We start from the raw sequence: 18,319 nt of genomic DNA on the forward strand, positions 1-18,319 counted from the left end.
ATCACTATTTTCACTATTTTTGAGCTATTTAAATTTTTCTTTTTTTTTAAATTTTAAATAGCGATGAAAATTTTTCACTATTCACAAAATAATTAGAAATTTAATGCAAGATCTCACATAAAAATATATCCAAAAATATATTTGTACTGAAATAATGTAAACTTATTTTTAAACACAATTAACTTATTTTAAAAATAATTTCAGTTGAATATCATTTATCATCATTTTTATTAATAATTTGAAGTCTCAGCTCATTTGAGACATTTGGACAAATTGCTATTCATAAAATAAATGAAAAATAAATTGATTAATCTATAAATCGTTGTATCAATAATTTAACGGTAAATAAATAGTTTATTTGTAGATAAGTAATTATAACTTTACAAGTATTGAAACATGCTTTTTCTGTGAATTACTTCTGGGTAATATTTCATATAAATGTAAAGGGAGTTGAAAATATCATAAGGAATATACTTAATACTTTCTTAACTTAATGTTTGTTGTATCATGCAAAATATTTAAATATAAATATTATTGATATTAATATTTAACTAGATTAAGTAAACATGTATGTAATGTGTAGTATTAAGACTTAGTCAGTAAGTTTTTGTAGATGTAGCAAAATTGAAACTAAGTTAAACAATAATATTATATAAGTGATAGAAATAGATTAATTTGTAGTTCTTCAGTGGTGATATCTTGATGCGGTGACCTGTGACACTGTTGGACAATACAGTAAATAAAGTGTTAACTTTCAATAATTATTGTGTGTTTTACACAGTGTACGTCTGAAGCGATCGATGTATATAAAATATTTAGTTTAAATGTTCCAACTTCAACTAAACAAATTCAATGCATTTTCCTTTTACTTCATGGTGAGAATAAATAATTATTTTAAAATACAATGAAAGATAGTATAGACTTTTAACTATTGACATAACCATAGAGTTATATGATCTGTTGAGTTGACTTCAGTTGGATATTTGTTCTATAATGACAATAAAACTATATATCAATACAAATATTTCATTTAAAATAAACTAGCAAAATATTCAACTATACGAGTATATGGTTAAATAAATTAAGATTGTTTAATTTATGTCTAATGGTGTCTTCTTTATTTTATTTTTGTTATTAAATGATTTCGGAAATTAAATATAATAGGTACAGTAGATTTGTTTACCACTTACAACAACTTACTGATTAGAAAACATTTTTACTGAAATGTTAACTACATAATGTTGAACTAAACAATATTTAAAATCAATTTTTCAAACATTATGCATACATTTCTGGAGTCTCTTTTTTTAACTAAGAGGATACCTTAAATATTAAAATAATATGCATTTTTTTTTTTAATGATAAATGTAATGTGTAAAATTAATAACATTATATTATAACGCGTTTTAATACTATAATAATTTGTTACGATTGAATTTTAGCATAATTACGCGATAAAAACAAGCTATAGCTTTATTACATAATAAATAATAACATACAATATAGGTACCTAGAACACAGTATAGTCTATACTATTTAGATTTTAAACAAACTTTAAGATTATTATTTACACGAATAATAGGTACTATAATTATTTACAATATATTAATTTAACTATTTTTGAACTATTTATAAACATAAAATACTTGTGGTTTTTATTTGTTTTTCTATAAATATCGATAAATAAATTGTACTTGTTTAAAATATTTAAATGCATACATTTTAACTATTGCCAATTGATGTTTTCAAATAAAACATTAAATAATTAGAAATAAGTAATAAAATTCTAGATTAATTAAATAATTGATTATAATCATCAAGTTAAGAATATCGACGATTGAGTAATAATGTAATAATAGCTCGAACATGGAAGGTAATGAGTGGCAGTAACCGATACCAGTATCAATGTCGTATCAACGCAATAGAGTGAATAATATAATGATGTCGATTAAAACCACAACGATTAGTCGTATAACACATTTGAAAATCACTTAATATAAGTCTGTACTACCATCTCTTGTACTACCTATTATACGTACTAATTGCAATGGTATTACTTTTATACCATGAACTGTTTAAGTTTCATAATATACAAAATAGGAAAGAGAATTGGAATCGCTTACACTCATGTCATAATCTACATATTTATAGAAAATACATTGTTAACCTGAACTGTTGTGTGCTGGAGATTCGGAGGACATTTTACCGTCTGTTTCCACTTGTTATCTTCTGATGGCCGAAACACCTGAAACCAACGATATCATTTTTATATTACCAATAAATAACAATAATGTATAAAAATAACACTATTAACAACATGTAATAAAAAATAAAAAATAATTTTCCATCATTAGAATATTATGATCGTAGCTTAAATTAAATTTTAGTTCGGTCATTTAAAAATATGCCTGTTACATTTTAAAACTGAAATTGTAAACAACATTTACACGCTGCTTATGTTATGATGACCACCATGCCACCAATGCGAGGATAATTTAATTAAGAGGTATATTCGACTAGTTTTGTAGGTATACGGCAAAACGGTTATCTAGTTTCCCTATTGTTTTTTTTCAATTTTAACTCATCGTGTGGCGTTAGTTGAAGTATTAAAAATTATCATAAATTATAAATTTAACAGAATAAGTTCATTAATATTGTCGTGTGACGCATTAGATCAAAAGACTTGAGTTTCCAAATGTATGTTGTATACTGAACCACAGAGATTGTAATACAAAATGTATCTTGTCAATCTACAGTTTACTTATACGAAGTTAAATTCAAATATATGTTACATGGACATTCGTTCTATTTTACTCTGACGGGACTTAAAATTAACATAAAGTAGGAAGACTTTTGGCTATACGTTCTCTGAAACTAATTTCGTTCTCTAAACTACTTATTTGGGGATCCAGATTTTAATTTGACGCATGGTATCAATAAATTATAGAAGTATACCATTTAAAGACAAATGATGAATAAATATTTTTAACTGTAGGAAAGTAAAAAGTGTAGGGATGAATAAAGAATTATTAAACCTCATCTTACATTTAAAGTGGATTGTTTGGATATGCGTCTATTAATTTAGCAATCGAGTACTCTAATAACTGGAATGAAACATAATTAAAACATAAATAATTCTGAAACTTGTAATCGTCACTAAAAATATGGTTTATATTTTAATACAACGCGTTAATTAAATAAAGTAATTAACAGAATAACTTATGTTTTACACTCATATCCGTTATTTCAATGCAATGTATAAAAATAAACAAATCACGTTTCTCGTTTTTATATTTTCGATAAAGCAAATAATAATTATTGTATGGGTGGTTTTATAGTATCCATTTGAAATGACGCATTAATTTCTCAATAATGTTATTTTTATTTTTATTATTATTTTTATAAAATATAAGGTCTTCAAATCATAAACTAAAATATTTGTATAATAATATTTACTTTAATATTTCTGTGTATTTGATGTTTTTTTTTTAGTATGTGCCTTAATACATTTTTTGTTGATTTATTTTAAAATGTATAATAATAATATTTATTTAATTGAATAACGATATTCTACGGTATCTACCAAATAAAAATTTTTTTAATGAAAGCATATTATTCATATTATTATAAACAAATTAAATTATGATGGTAAAATATAAAAACTGTAACGTGTTATATTTTTGTTTAAAAATTAATCAATATCTATATTATACAGTTTGCAAAATATCTATTATAGAAATTGTTGTACTTAATTGGATTTTTTTTTAATTTACGAGTATTAGACGCAAGCATATATTATACAATCATACTATGTTCAAACTTCAAATTGTTATAAATAAATTAAATGAAACATTGCACAATTTTATTTTACTATAGTTTGATTTAATTCACAATTGGTTTCTTAAACATTTTTAGTTACTATATACAGAAAAAGTATGAAAATATATTAAGTAGAAAAAAAAATATAAGCACAAAAATGTAAACCATATTGGTTGTTCACCGTATTTCCCTGGTTAACATTTGGCTTTAAAACACTCCAAATTATTAAACTGTACATTACTCTTAGGTAATTTTACAATAATAAAATATTCTATTCAGACGTTAATAGATAATCGTGTACATTGTTCGTATTTAATTTAATATTAGAGATACATTTACTGTTTTTCTCTTCGTATATAATTATTTTATAATATACTACTGTTTGTTATGAACAATACAGTAAGACAAAACGTAAAATGTCAGGTGTTTATAAATATTACAATTAATATTTAATATTTATAGCATATCATGTTACTTAGACGGAAACGAGCAGTTTATATAATAATATAACGTCTGATACAACCAAAGATCAAAGCGAATACTAAGCAAAATTATTACAATTTACAGAAAAGTTTAATTATAATTGATGGCTAATGACTATATATTTGGTTTTGTAATATAAACATAAATTGGCATTATGTTTATTTAAAAAATATAATTTATACCTAAAACTTAACATGAACCGTATGCGTATTCTATTTTGGATTTTTTATTTTGTGAAAATACATAATAAAATATTATTTTAGTTATATGTTTTAATGACATAAATATAACTATAAGATATTTTTATTTATATTATATATGAAATCAATTAAAATATTTTGACATTCACGAAAACGTTTAACGAGATTAGAGTTTATTTTCACACATACAATATATTTTAAAAATCAGTAAATTTATTGATAAATTTGAAGAAAAAAAATTCATTCAAAAGAAATTATAGTGTGAATATTATTGAATTAGAATATTATAGATATATAATAAATATAATATACATATATTTATAAATTATTTTTTTTATATTAAAAATAGGTGGACTATTAAACAACAATTTCATATTAGTATAATAATTAAGCGAATACAATTTATACGGAGATAATTATTTCGTCTTCCTATAAAGTCACAAAAAAGTAAAAATAAACGTTTATACATTTTAAAATTACCTAACATTTTCATTTTGAAATGAAGGAAAAACCAATTTGTCATGTTTACTTTGATACTGATATGATCTGTATTCTATAATAATTAAGTTTATCTTACCAGTGGTAACTTTATAAAGTGTGGTTGTATAATTTTATACATTTTATATTTTACTTAGAACCAGAGAAGTAAATTACTTCTTAAAATGTTTGATCCATGAAATAAGTAATATAAAAATGTCAATGTAGTTAAGTCTTTGTGAAAATGATGTGCCATATTTACATAGTAGGCATTAAAGTACTAAAAAATGTATTAATAAATACTTAATAAAATTAAATATTTTTTGTAACATTTAAAAATGTAAAGCAGTATAATATATATTTTTCAACTTTTCGCTCTAAACAATTTTAAAACAAAAAATAATCTACTAGAATTTAGTTAATTTTTAAAACAGTTTTAACGGCCATAGAGTAGTAAAATATAGCTATTAAATTATTAAAACATTATTGGAACAGTGCTCATAATTTATTTGACGGCACGTAGTTTTACTAAAAATACGCCAAAAATGTTATTTTACTACAATAATTTATTTTTAGGTAATTTTAACTGATTTAAATTAAAATATATGTTCATAAAAACTAACATATTATATCATAATATTATATTTAGGTATTCCTTATTAAAGTAATATACAAATACTTCTGTATGATAAGTTTATAATTTAAATAAATAACGTATTTTGCTATGAAACCGTATACCTAATGATATATTTAGATTATAAATTCGCAGTTATTTTATGTATATTTAGTAGTAAAAATTACACATATATAGCTATAATATTATAACAACTATTTAAAGTGAAATAAAAGTTCCAAACATTCAATACAGGCATACAGCAACTTTTAAAATCGAAAATAAATGTTTGTAGTTATAAATACACATTCTAACATAACAACGCAAAATTAACAATATGCAATAATCATATTAAAGTTATAGAAAAATAAAATAGTAATGAATCATCGAAATAATTTTCAAGTAAGTAAATTATTTAATTTCTATGCACAAAATATTATGTACTTAAAAATATCATATAAATATTTTAGAAAATCAAGTTTCAGTTAAAATTATTTTTGAACAAATGTATAGTTATAAAAATATACTAGTTTCTTTTGACTTTATAATAATAATACATCTCATATTATATCCCGCATTTAGATACGTGAAGCAACAAGCTACTAAAGATATAAATTTCTTCTATGAAGTTTTTAATATTAAATTTAATACGGCGTAATGTATAGGCAAAATGTATAATTTCTTGTTCAATAATTGATGGAAATAGTATTAAAATATTAATAATAATAATTGTGCTTTTAGCAAGTATTTTATATTATAATTTTTTGTTTTAATTTGTTACAAGCTACACCAACAAAAATTATTTCCTTTAAAAAAAAATGTAATATATTTTTATTAAATTAAAATATATTCGTACACATTTAAAGACAATTTAATTTATAGAAAATCAGTATCACAGTGATAAAAACATTTAGAGTACCTACTGACTTATTGATTTGTTTAATCCAAATAGTAAAATTTAAGTAAATTTAACTCATTCATTCAAATTATACTTAGGCTTACTTAAATACTGTACCAACATAAATTCTTCTCATACTATAAAAATAAAGCAATGATATTCAAATATCGGTTAATATCACATTAATAATATCATACATTCTGCATTTTCTACGAATTGTAATAAAATAATAATTAATCTTGTTATATGATTGTATTAAATATTACCGATTAAATTTTGCTTGGTATTTTTTTCAATTTAATAAAAATGTTTAACTTTTTAATTACTCTGAAAAATCATATTATTACACTATACCTACCACAAAAGTATACTAAATCGTTATACCTAATGTTGAAAAAAAAATCATTGACATACTAACTTAATAAAACTATTTGTACAAATTAATTATGATAATAACATTTTTCTATTATTCGGGCATAATTTATCAACTTTTAATTTTCCGATATGTTCTACTATTACGGTACAACTTTAATATGGGTACTTAATTTTTAGTTTTTTATTTAAATTATCTATTTCACTAAATATTTATTTTAATGTTTTATCAAAATACATAAATCTCTAACACTTTAAAAACAAATATATACTCATGTTAATATTATTATGAAATACACACCCATTATTAGATACCAAGTACTCTAAAAGTAGTCGAATTTACAAATTATATTTTATTTGGCGGGAGACAAACCTCCGTTTGGCGTTTTCGTGTATTTACTAAATCAATGAAAAATACATTAAAAAAAAAAAAAAAAAAAATGTGCATAAGTAATATAAAAGCTCAAATAAAATACATTAGATGCGGTGAATATTACGTTCGAAGGATAAGGCAACCGACGAAAATTGAGTAAAAAAGAGCGCGGTGAGAATTTCCGATTTGGGATGCAGCGAAAAAACATAATATCATCGTGTGCGTGTACATATATTATATATTTTATAATACCGGGAACCGTTCGTTTCAAGTTCACAGAAGATTTCTACGAAACAAATACCTAACAGTTTGTTTTCTGATTACGAATGCGCGAGGTAAACGTATAACATAATACACGTATATGTGTGGGGAATACAGGAACACCAGACGCAATCATACAGATGCATAAACGGGGATTAACCTACAAGGTGGCGACGGTAGTCTGGCGAACGTACCGGGAAAAGCGAAAAGCCAATTCGGTAAGATATATAATAATATATTAGTGCCGGTTCGGTCTTCAAAGTGTGTACACAAACACACATAATATTATATTATGCGAGAGAAAAAAAAAATATATATATTTAATATAAAGAGGTTATCGGCACACACAGACGATGTTATTATAAAAAAGATTCTCTTGACCGACACTCAATTTCCTAAATGTATACATCATCGTGCGTGCGTCGTCGTTGTCGTCGCCGTGTCAGCGGTGGCGGCGGCGGCGACGGAGACGGCGACGTTAGTCAAAGATTGAACCCTCCCCTCGTCATGCCCACGTCCCTACCGGCCGCCGGCCGTCACCTCCACTACCACCTCCAAAAACGCACCTCCACCACACACCACCGACCCCACAGACCACCATCACCATACACCTCCACCGCTGGCTCGAGATAGTGTTATTTTTAGATTTCGGTGAATATTGCAGCAGTTCACGCGTATGCGTATTAGGCCACATCAAGTCTGGCTGTGCCGAACGCGCGTCTCTTATAGGTAGCTCGGGGTAGACCCGGCTCGGTGGTAGAGAGAGGGTTGCAGCGGGTCCCCCGGCCGGATGCGGGGAAACGGCGAGCACCACCGAGGCAGAGACACACCCACAACAACTGCGGTTGGTCCGCCGCCGGAAACCCTCGACCACGGGGTACAAGGTCGTCGGTGTGCGAGCTCTGATCTGCAGCGTCGAGTCGACTGGCATTACACTGCGAGACGCGATTTGAAATTGACGTGGTGGAGTAGTAGCAGCCAGTTCGGTCTCTCACAATGTTGGACATGGTGTTTTATGTTGCTATTATGCACTCCGTATACTGCTTCTGGCAAAACGGCTATCGGGCAGAAGAGAATCAACAAGTAGCACGAGACCAGCCCACTAGAGCAGCTGGTGCATCAAAGGACAACAACGCCGTCTACGACGTCTAAGCAACAGCCGCCGAGTCCAGTCGACCACCGCGAGCTCCTGACATTCGACTTGCTACGTTCATCTCCTCGTAACAAATAAAATAAACATATTAAACTAACGACGATAAAAACATTATTGTATACGTATAACCATATAACATTATAATAACAATAGCACAATATTTAAAATACTATAAGCTTTTTCGTTAAAAACGGCCCTCCTAACCGTCACAATAGCGACCACACGAGTGCTATTTGTTTTTTTTCTTTTCCTTTTTTCACTAATCGTACTTTTCTTTCCCCAACGCTTTCGCGTCTACGGCGATCATGCTGAATATTTACGAAATGAATTTGGTTCGAGAGACGGCATTCTCATTGACGTTTACGATACCGAATTGTCCAGCACTACGATACATTCACGTCAACAAAATAACGAGAGTCGTCACGATTCGGACCAACAACTTTTTCTTTACGTGTAAGAACGAGCAATATAATAATTATTATCATAGCGGCGTAATACTTTGACTCAATAATCATAAATATTGTAATTTTTTTACAGGTATACTCATTGGCAACGAGTTTAGAGGAGGATCATTCAGATGGGTTGATCCAGAAGACGATTCATTTCCTCTGAACCCACCAACAGACGTTTAGAGGTACTTGACTTATTACCATTCAGATCGTTAAATTATTCATCTAATTTTAGACACTATAATTGCGTTGTATACCTACTGATCATTGATTATAATAGCTTTACACTTCAATATCCTCATTAAATATTATATTAACTACCTTTATAATATTACGTTTCCATTTTTATTATATATATCATACTCATTACCCGTGCACATATTATATACTATTAATAACTAATTTATACTATTATATACGCACATAATCACTTTTAAATTATAAGCAAAAAAATATGTAGTTTTCCGGTTAAAAAAGAATACATTATAATATGTATCATATAAATAGCATAACTTCTGATATTTCAATAGTTACAGAATATTATATGATTTATTTATCACGAGTTATTTTGTTTGTTTTTAAATTTATTTATTTAATAGTCTATCATGGGGATGTTTAGAAATAAAATATACAATTCAGAATTTATTTTACGGAAATTAATTCTCAAAATATGCACATAAATAAAACTAATAATAATATAATGTTCAAAAGTCAATAACTGTAGGTATAATATAATATTATATATTATATTATTAATTTCAAATTTTCACAAATTATTTTAAAAATCTTTGAAAAAAAAGGTGAATTTATATAAAATTTAAATTTTTCTGATACTTCGTAACATATTATTTAAATTAAAATACAACACATAAAAAATGTCAAAAACTTAGACCATATTATTATGATTCAAAATTGTATTTTTAATTTCGAACATTCCTATTTCAAATTAACTTTTATTATATTTTAGATATTATATAGTCTATACTATTGTTTACATATTACATAGTATTATTATTGTTGTTATTATAATTATTATTTTATTATTTAAATTTGGACAATTATTAGTTTTGACTTTATTATTATTATATTATATACCAAACATCATTTTTTAAGTTAATTTTGTTTTACTGCTATCATTAATATAATTTTATAATGGACTTCAAAAATAAATGCATTTTATGTTACACGATTGTCAACAACTTTAATAGTACTCAATTGATACTATAAAATATAAATACCTACTATATATACTCTACTCATAGGTAATCAATATATTATGATTTATGAGTATGTTAATCGTGTATACGATATTTAAGACTCGTTGAAATTATTAAAGATAATGAATTCACGAGGTACACAAAATATTGTATCGTAGGTATACGGTATGCGTTTGAAATACTATTATTAAAAAAAAAAAAAAAAACCCACAATCATTGGGTACAGTGAGATATTGTTACTGGTTTTATTTTTAGGATAATTTATTCAACGATAATCTACTATAGATAATATTGTTATCTACCACACTCAATATAATATAATAATATCGTATTTTATAAGCACCGAAAAAATGTTTGGTATATTAATAATAATTACAATAACAACTCGTGGGCAGAGCACACTCAATATACGGTTTCACGAGATTTTTCGTCGATCTTTTTCCGGGCCCCGCGAAGTCGGGCGATAGGATCAAGGCGAATGTGAAACGCACGCTAGCACACGGCACACTAAACGAAAAACCCTCGTGGCTCGACAACCGCATCTCGAGTAGTAAATATTATACTACGTTCGTGTGTCTTGTTTTATATTTTCCAGGCGTGAGCGCGGCGTATCATAAAAACGTCGCCGTTGTGAAAAATAACAGTCAAAATATTACGTTTGACATAGATTCGTAAGTTGTTATTGTCATGGTAATCAACTGGCTTTTGTCCTGCGAGAATATAATTTATCATTTAATAAAATATGTACAACAGACGGTTATAATAATCCGTTCTACTCGTAGGTAGGTATATAATATCGATAAACTTATTACTAGACTATAAATTCATATGTAGCTAATAAAATATGCACAAAAATGCTTAGATATGTATGAGTATAATATAATTATTAATTTAAAGGGTCAAATATAAAGTAAAAAAAAATATATATAATATATTTAACGTAATGTGAAATCGAACACTACTTAAAGTTGCAAACTTTTAATTCAACTCAACTTACAATGTTATCAAGTTATATTTTTCTTCAAATACACTCACACAAAAGTGGGAACGATCCAATATAACAACAATTTATCTGGAGTAATAAATCTGATGCTTATTTAGCTTGTATAATGATAAACACAAGAACACTATACATATGGTACATATTCTGACATAAGTAGGTACACAACAGCAATAATATCAATGGTTTGAGATTTGAATCGATATTTTATCGTCTCATATTAGGCATTTAATGATAGTCAAGTAAGTATCGTTATAAATACTATCTTATCTACGAATCTACGAGTAATATATAGAAAATGTGTTAGCAAATGTCTATATCGATTTAATTCAATATTAATCGTAAAATAAAAAAACCAAAATTAAAATATATTTTTTTTTTTGTTGACTGTAAATATTTTTGAAATTCATTGAAAATTTCTAGAAAGATCACAAATCTGTAATAATATGTACAACAAAAAGTTAAAATATCACAAAATCAATAAACTGGTAAACCACAGTCCACCGTTTTCATACACTCACCCCGTTTTATTTTCTTTTGTACGGTTTGAAATACTGCCGCTTCCGAATAGAAATCGTCTGTAAAATTAACCAAAGTCAACATATTATTATATCGTAATAATTATTAATATTTAATGCATGTTATGAATCATTTAATATTGGTATGAAAATAACATTTTTTAAGAGTTAACTACCAGTTTATTATTCTACGTGCGTCGAGCAACGCCGCTTATATTTTCTTCGAATCATTTTATTCACTAGCGATTTGTATTAGTGTTGGTGTGTACGTTATTACAGTATAATATAATCATACAGGTATTTATAGTTAGTTTAATTAATAGCAGCTATTTGATATGGTTTCAATTGATTTGTAATAAAAATAAATAAAACAATATTATTTAATTTAAATCGGATGGAAATAAAAATAAAACAAGGCATAATATTAAATACTTGTAGTTTCTTCAACAAGTTCTTCAAACCCGATTTAATGAAATAGAAAAAATACAGTTGACACTTAAGTTTATTTTCTCTAGCATGAAGTGATGTGCAAATCATTTATCATTCTCTATTGTCTATAATTAATGTATAAATCATTCGTTATACATTTTTACATAATTATACTAATAAAAAGTTTCTCTGTGTTACGGTTTATATCTCAAAATTCAAGAAAAACAATTAGCTTAAAAAATATTACTGATTAAATAAAGCGTTATCTTTAATTTTCTAATATTTTAGAGAATATGTTTAATATAAATACAAAAAATGCTGTACATAAATATAAATAGGAAATTAATGTTGATGGTTAATGAGAATCATCACAATAATAATATGTTCATAAAAATAAATAATATAAAAAAAAAAATTCTGGAAGGTAAATATGATAAATTTAATCACGTTATAATATACTGAACACAAAATGAAAAATCAATGAAAGATTATTTTTTTACTTAAATACTTGAGATATGATTGAATTACAACAATTCATCACCAATTTTTCATTTTTACGTCTACAACTTTTTTCATGTATGCTTAATTTGTATACTATCAACAAAAATTAGATAAATAAGTACCATATGTAATAACACTTATGGTCTATATAAATTTTATATTAAAAAAAAATATATATATATAATATATTATTAGTAAACACTTATATAATCTAGATACTAGGGACCTTGGAAACAAACAAAAATAAACGAATTATTTCAGTAAAAAAAAAAAAACATTGTATAACGTTATAATTTGTAAGTCAACAACACTAATTCTATATTAGTAATCAACATTGATTCAACATAATTATAATAATAATATTCTAAAATAAATGTAATTTATAAAAACTTATGAGGAACCTTATATGCAAGCGTTATATATTATGTAATCTTACTCTAACTTGTATTATTCATATAATTTAAACACTCAGTATATTTATAGCAAGGTATAAATTATAAAATAATACAAAATATTTTTAAAATTTTCGTGATTTTCGTGATTTTGACAATTTATGATAAAATTAAAACATCAAATGGTTATAAAAAAAAGTAGTACACATTCATCTTTAATTTTTTTTTAATGTATATAATTACAATTTATGAAGTACATTTTCTGTATTACTTTTTTTAATTAAATGGTTTTATATCGTTATTTATAGAAAAAAAATAATTAAAATGAAAAATTTCTTTATAGATAAAACATAATCATATAATATTTCGAAAAATTCTATCAGAAATTGTAAAAATAATAAAATAAACATTAATTCAAACATTTGGCGAAAGTTTAAATTATTCACGGCTATTCGTTTCAAATTAAAATAGAAACAGAAAATCAATAAATTATTCGTTATATTATACGTAAATATCCTATATAACTTCCTATATAAACTTCAGAAGCTCATAAAAATACTTGTGGATTTCCACTAATAATAGTAACTAATGAGAAACTATAATTTAAATTTTTTCAAACCTTAAGTAAGAATATGAAATATTTTAGACATTTTTTTTGTACAAATTAATTTGCAAATTTTCATAATTTTGAGAACTTTTATCAAAATTCAATATTGAACGATTGAAAAATAAACTACATTATCTATAATATAGATAATAATATTATTATATATATATTATATTTTCGGTACATTTTTATTGGTCTATAATAAACTTATAATAAATATTGCATCACATTTAAATGTTTGACCAAGTGAACAATTGTTTATCGAGATTTACACGAAAAATCTATACTAATATTTGTATAAAACTGAAGAGTTTATTTGTTTGTTTGTAAATAATAAATGTTTGTTAATAAATATATTTAAACAAAAAGAGTGAAATAATTGTAATAAATATTATCATATATAGAAAATGGTAGTATTGACATGTGGTGACATTTTCAAATATCTATAAGTATTCTTGAGTGTACAAACAAAACTAATTTTGAAAAATTTTGCATCAAAGACCACCTATACAGTTGAAGATCAAAACATTTTTTCGAGCATTCTTAAATCATATAAGTTTTCAATTATACTGAATAGTAAATACTACGTGTACACGTAATTTTAACACTATTATTGTTATTTTTTATTACATTTATTCTTTAAATAGTTTTTCATAATTATAAAATTATGAAATTAAGCTAGACATTGTATAACAATTTTTAATTTAAAAAATAATATCGTTCAATCAATCGAAAATGAACTGGATACTTTTTAAGTATTAAATAAAGGTAATGTATAATGTTTCCAATAATTTATTATTATTGAATTCAAATAATCTTACCTATTCAATAATATTGTGTCATTAAAAATGTATATTAAAAATTAATCTATTTCTTTATCTCTATGATTTTGATCTCTAGAATTTTGGATCATACTTTTAGATATTATAATAATTAATTCGATTATTTCAATTATTATCCAGCGCCACGGTCGTAGCGCGAGCTAAGTAAAAAAAATAAAAGCGGTGGCACGACAGTGTATATTATCTCGAAGCAGGAGTTTCCCATTAAAACCGTGTAAATTTCGGTGTTTTTTTGTCAGATGAGATAATTAATTATCTACTGAATCAATTTATACCTAGTAAATTGCAAAACATGAGGGAAATTATGCAGATGATCCTTTTGTAAAAATCATAAAAATCGTACAGTTAGAAATTAAGTTATTAAAGGAAACGTGAAACATTTTTAATAAAAAATTATATTGAAATCTGGAATCACGGCGGCCGCTTCTCGCGTTGTCGTGCCGACCGGCCAAATATAAAAAAAAGAAAAATAAAGAAAATAAAGAAAGATGAAAAAGACGTGTATATAATAATTCTAGAAAAAAAAACTAAAACAATTATAGTCATTATAGATATTATAATATTATTTAGATAAAATTAAAGATAAAAATATAGATACATTATCATTATTATTATTTGCATTTGCAATGATGATAAAAATTAGTGATATCACAAAAAAAACCCTTCGTAAACTTCGTGTAAAAATGGCTAAGTAAAAAAAATATTAGATCTTTAAGCACTATAAAGATGTGATATCATGAATTAATGCTAAGTATATTGAATTTAAGTAAACGTATTTTGTTTCAATAATTTATTTACTAGGCGAGGAATTATTTCTTAAAGGAAACAAAGTGTGATGAATAATATAATAAAATGGCGAAGAACTATTACAATATAACTTATTATTATTTAAAACATATTATTATTAATATTTATATAGTATTCTAAATAATTCCTCGCAAAGTAAATAAATTATTGAAACAAAATACGTTTACTTAAATTCAATATACTTAGCATTAATTCATGATATCACGTCTTTATAGTGCTTAAAGATCTAATATTTTTTTTACTTAGCCATTTTTACACGAAGTTTACGAAGGGTTTTTGTTGTGATTTGATTATAATTAACCAATCTAATACCTAAATAGATTTAATAATAGGATATTACATTATTTTTTATTAGTTATTTACTTGAGTACCTATTAAACCTACTTATTTTAAGCAAAAATATGTATTTTATATTAAATGCTTTTGACAAACATTTTTGGTTTAGGTATTTATATTATTCCACGTTTAAAATGTTATTGTTTGAGATATTAGTTAAAATTCTTGTACGCATAATTAAAATAATATTACACATAATATTATACAATAGAGTGAAAACATTATGTCGATTAAAGTATACATAAAGTGGCTAATATAGGCCAAATATTATAATGTTATTTAATGTTGAAATTTTGAAATACACTGATAGTACGTTTAACAGTAAACACATCTGTATAACATCATTTTTGTATTATAATTTAAAAACTATACTTATAATAATTTAGTAGGTATATTATTGTAGTCAGTTTAACAAATAAATATTTTAGTGACCTTAAAAATACTGATTGAAATTTTCGTTAACGCATCACATTTTGTTTATGTTTGTTCTTCATTGAATTGCTGTAGTTTGTGTTTGAATGGTTGTTCGTGAAAAGAGTAACTTTTAGCTTTTCCAGTTGAGAAAATATTTGCGCTTCTAATATAAATCCAATATATATATATATATATATTAAACTATAAAGTAAAAAAAAAAAAAGAAGAATGTTTTGTATCACATTATTCAAACAGCATATCAATAATATTGTTTAAAATACTTAACTATATTATATTTACGTAGGTACATAAAACTTAATAATTAGTCGAAAGAATCATACATTTTTATATTCATTTTTTCTATACATAATGCTACTTTAATTAACAATATTCTAAGATATACTGGATAGGTTAGATAAAATAATAAATTACAACATTCACAAAAATTATGATAATTACTTTGTTTATTCATTTTTAGATAAAATATAACTAAAAATGGATAGTTGCTTATGTTTTTGGACGATATTTTTTTTGAAAATATAAAACGAGTAAGATATATATATATATATATATTTATATATTAAAATAATTTAATTTAACAATTTAAAATACAGATACTTATAAATAATAACTTAAATAACAAAAAAGTTGCATTATTTCATTAATTATATTTTATACATGATTAAACTATTTATTGAAATATCTAGCGCTGCTTATTAACAATTTAAATACTAGAATTAAGTACGCCAGGTTTAATTTAAAAACTAAAATTTATTATTTATCGCATACAAACCTCTGATCGATTTTACTGTGCAAAGAAATTGTCCTCGATAATAGTATAAAATATAAAACTGGATAGAATACAAGGACTGAATGCCATGCACTCGCTTCACTCACGCCATCGCATAATATCTATAAAATGAAGATGTGTTATAATACGTATAATACGAGACATGAATTCTCACTAATTGTATTTATTTTAATTTAAATGGCACTAAAACTAAATAGTTATTACTCATTACCTTGGTATATTATACTTGTATTGATTAAAAAAAAAAAAATTGTTGAAAATAAAATATCGATATATGTTTGATTAACGTTGATACCTCTCCCATCCTTCCTTCAGTCATGATAGGGCATTGGGCGCTGTAGTGTTCCTCTTGCCGTCAGTACCTATAAGATAATTTTACATACATTAATTTAATAATATATACCATCTACAGGTGGTAAACACTGTAATAAAAAATCTAATTGTATACGATTCTTATCAGGACTTGTGTTTTTGTTTTTATGAAATGTTTTTAACTTTATCTATAGTTTATACAGTGAAACCGCGATTAGTAGAAATTCAAGGGAATCGCAATTTTTTCGACTTATCGAAGTTTTCGACTACTAAGGTTTTTGAGTTACCAAGGGTTTAGAAAAAAAATTATATTTAGAGTTTATAAAATGTATGTAGGTATATATTATAGTTTTTATAATTAGAATATAGTTTATTTAAATAAAATAAAAATACCACGAAATAAATATAATAAAACATAATATGTACAGTTTTGCAACTTTATAACAGATAATTTGTTATCTTATTTTAACTTAAAATGTGAGAGCACATACTATTATCAGTAGTGTTTAAGATGATTAGACAAATGTTTATAAAATTATCCGTTGTTATATATTTAATATCTATAATATTATCTATATTGTCCGTCTATACTCGGAACACAGAATGTTCGAGTTATCTATAATTTTTCTTTTGAGTAATCGAGGTTTTCGCAAAGGAGTTGAATTTTTTTCAACTTATTGAGGTTAAACTTATCGAGGTTCCACTGTACATTAAATAATTCGGATTCTGATCGTTTAAGTATAATAAGGTTCGTGTATTTAATTACTAATAATGTGCTTCATTATAATATAGTACATTTTTAATATTACAATATTTTTATGAGAGAAAATGAAATATTATGTATTTTATACACGTTGATTATTTTAATTATTAGACTTTTTCGTTTATGTTATATAAAATCCAATAAAATAATTATCAGCATCTAATCTATATGAATTACTTTTTAATATACGGTTTTCTACACAAATAATCAATTATAGTATCTCTAATAAAATACGATTTATTTTTAGAAAGACGTAGGTATTATATTTTTAA

At 24.9% G+C, this 18,319-nt stretch overlaps 1 long non-coding RNA gene across 5 annotated transcripts in view; it reads right to left on the reverse strand.

The window, feature by feature from the left end:
* Window positions 1–320: 320 nt before the first annotated feature.
* Window positions 321–18,319, reverse strand: part of LOC126552096 (uncharacterized) — a 30,839-nt gene continuing 12,840 nt past the window's right edge. The window contains exons 2-7 of one of the 5 annotated variants that reach the window (XR_007605945.1): window positions 17,268–17,334; window positions 16,955–17,073; window positions 11,837–11,893; window positions 8,063–8,710; window positions 2,168–2,245; window positions 321–988 (exon numbers count right to left, since the gene is read on the reverse strand). This is a non-coding gene — a long non-coding RNA (uncharacterized LOC126552096). Of the gene's footprint in view, window positions 989–2,167; window positions 2,246–5,652; window positions 8,714–11,836; window positions 11,894–16,954; window positions 17,074–17,267; window positions 17,335–18,319 lie in introns of those variants that run through there. The other 4 variants (XR_007605946.1, XR_007605948.1, XR_007605947.1 and 1 more) reach the window with 4 other exon arrangements.

The sequence above is a fragment of the Aphis gossypii genome, chromosome X (assembly GCF_020184175.1).
Source record: "Aphis gossypii isolate Hap1 chromosome X, ASM2018417v2, whole genome shotgun sequence".
Lineage (NCBI taxonomy): Eukaryota > Metazoa > Arthropoda > Insecta > Hemiptera > Aphididae > Aphis > Aphis gossypii.